Source organism: Panthera pardus, unplaced genomic scaffold (genome assembly GCF_024362965.1).
Source record: "Panthera pardus isolate Hobbes unplaced genomic scaffold, ASM2436296v1 HiC_scaffold_24, whole genome shotgun sequence".
In the NCBI taxonomy this organism is placed as follows: Eukaryota; Metazoa; Chordata; class Mammalia; order Carnivora; family Felidae; genus Panthera; species Panthera pardus.
Window position 1 is genome coordinate 65546324 of NW_026526810.1, and position 2801 is coordinate 65549124.

The 2801-nt window shown below is 45.8% G+C and overlaps 1 long non-coding RNA gene across 1 annotated transcript; it reads left to right on the plus strand.

Moving 5' to 3' along the window:
- Nucleotides 1–274: 274 nt before the first annotated feature.
- Nucleotides 275–1658, plus strand: LOC109255688 (uncharacterized). Its single transcript, XR_008417134.1, has 3 exons — nucleotides 275–964; nucleotides 1085–1197; nucleotides 1378–1658. It is a non-coding gene; the product is annotated as an uncharacterized LOC109255688 (long non-coding RNA).
- Nucleotides 1659–2801: the final 1143 nt, after the last annotated feature.

The window sequence follows — 2801 nt, forward strand, 5'->3', positions numbered from 1 at the left end:
CCTACTTAGACCGTTGAATCTCTGCTAAGCTCCTAATATTGACAAGCTCTGTGCTGGGCACTGAGAAATCGAATATAAATAAGATACAGTCACTGTTCTAATGAATCTTAAAGCCCAGTGCAGAAAACAAATTATCGGATAATTGTAATAGAGGTGATAAGCGCCATGACCCAACAAGCTCGGGGAAACCAGGGGATGCTTCCCTCGAGTTGGGGTGGGGGAAGGAAGAGGAAGTTCTGGTTTTTCCAGGAAGGAGAAGCTAGTGCAAAAACTGGTACTATAAAGACTATGATACATCTTTGAACCTGCAAGTATTTTTGTGCAGCTGAAATACTGAGTGCAAGTGGCCAAAAGTGAAACTGGAGGAAAAAAGCAGATCAGGAGATAATTATGGCCATAACATAGGATTTTCATACTTCCCTAAAGTAAAGGGAAACTACTGAAGGAGTTTCAGCAGAGGTGTGACCTGATCCCCCCTGTTCTGAAGAAAAATCTGTATGATGGCTGCTTGGAGAACGGATGAAAATGGGGAGAGTCTGGAAGCAGGAAGAAGACGTCTTGGAATAGTATAGCAACAGCCTGCAACAGGTGAAGAAGGCTCCGACGGAAGCAGAGGCAGCAGAGGCCAAAGGAAAAGGGACCGGCAAAGGAATGACAAGGAGGGAGAATAACCATGCCCTGCAGAATGCCCTCTCCCCTGGGAATGCCCTCCAGAGGCAGAGGCTGACAACACCCTACTCAACTCTTGCAGCTTTGTTCAGGGTGGAATCTTCTTCATGTCCCAGGCAGAGACAGTTCCTTCCTCCCCACTCCTGGAGCACTTTGTGCCGACCTCTTCCATAGCACTTAACACTCCTTCGTAATTGCTCTATGTCTGCTTCCCCGCAAAGACTGAGTGTTTTGAAGACAGAAGCCATGTCCTGTTCACCTCCTCTTCTCCCAAATGGCATCTGGCCTGCAACAGGTAATTCACCCGAGTTTGTTGGATAAACAGCCCAACGTGTGACCTTGTAGGGCTGTCACACCTCTCTGTGAGGAAGTGACTAACACCCAGATACCTTTATAACTGACAAAGTTCTCCCAGGCAGGCAGTGGTTGATCAGGGACAGCCAGGGAGCACCAGCATACTGAAGAGCCTCCCCCATGAAACCATGCTGTGGACCTGTCCCCTCTTCTACCTCACCCTCTTCTGTGCAGGTAAGGACAAGCCACTGGGCCTTTCACTCTTAGGGAAATGTGCTGCAGGAATGATTTGCAGGGCATGGGGTGGGGGGTAGGAGGGGCAGTCTTCGGGGAGGGCCATTGCTGAGCTTGGCTCCATCCCGTTGGAAAAGAGGGAGATCTCCATAGCCTCTCCACCTGGGCTTTCCCTTTCAGGGGTCTCATTGGATATCGTTTTGAAACCAGAGACCGAAACCCTGACTGTTCTAGTTGGGGAGCCTGCCACCTTCCGATGCAGCATAACGGGAGGGGACTGGAAAAATTATCAAGTGAGCTGGTATAAGAAGAATGAAGATAACTCCCTGACTTTAGTATACAGACTAAGCAACAGTTCTAATGCCAATATAAGCAGTAATTTCAAAGGAAATATCGATGCTTTAAAGGGCCAATGTATACTTGACATTCAAAGAGCAACAATAAAAGACACTGGGACCTACTACTGTGCGTCCGATATCCACGGTGCTACAGCCCTGCAAGCTGGTCTCCTCAGAACCCTTGCGTCAAACCAAGGGGGCAGGTCCAATGAGAAGACCACCTGTAGCTAAAATGTGCACCACACTGAGGTGAGACCACCTGATAATCTCAACAGTAACATCTGATAAGAGAGACAAGAGCTAAGTTGGGGCAAGGGCCTTATCTTTGTGGTTGGTTGAGAGGGGGCTTAGTTATCAGTCGAAGAGGGCAGAAAATTTCATTAGGGTTTATGCAAAGCGACCAAGGGGGCCCTGCACCTGACTCTCAGGGACTTCTGAGAAAAGGTTGAAAAAAAAAAACAATCTTCAATGCTGAGAAGGTTTTCTTAGTGTGGGGGCAGGCTGAGATGAACAGAATTTCTACTATCATGAGTGTTGTAGCTCATTCCAGAGTCTTTATTGTGAAAGCATTCGTGTGCATAAACTAGATAAAGCAAGGATGGTTTTCCATTACCATCCTAATCAAAATTTCCAAAGCTATTAGAGATAGCTTTAACTCTTACTCTGTGAAGAAGGATGAATAGAGTCATTTTCTGAAATGCTCCCTAACTATTTCAGATATTGAATGTTTTATATCATCCCTTAGTCACAGAGGAGTTCGGGGGGGGGGGGGCATGGGGATGGGTAGGGAGGGATAACACAATGTTAGTTGCTGAGCGAGATCTTGGAGACTAATATTTGTGGCAGTGTGGGATCTGTGAGTTGGTCATGGATCAAGTGAATAAAAAAAAAAAAAATCCCAAGTCCCAAGTTGAAATGGATAAGCCAAAAGTGTCAGAGACTACAGGAAGCCAAGTCCTGGAGGAACCTACTGAGTAGACCAACAGGCCGGAGGACTTACAGATACAAACATTTAATAATCGTTTAGGGAGTGCTTTCACCCTGTTGGCTCTAGTAGCCAACTGTTTATTTTTCTGCTCAACTGACTAGTCTGGAATTCTCTCTCTACATTAAATTACAACCCAGGCATTATGATGCAAAGTAGACATTGAGTTTGTGAGAACAACAGCTCTCCTGATACCTTCTATTCAATATTCCTTCCAATGCACTATCATCTTCCTCACACATTTATTTATAGGGCGATTATTGTACTTATGATATTAGGAT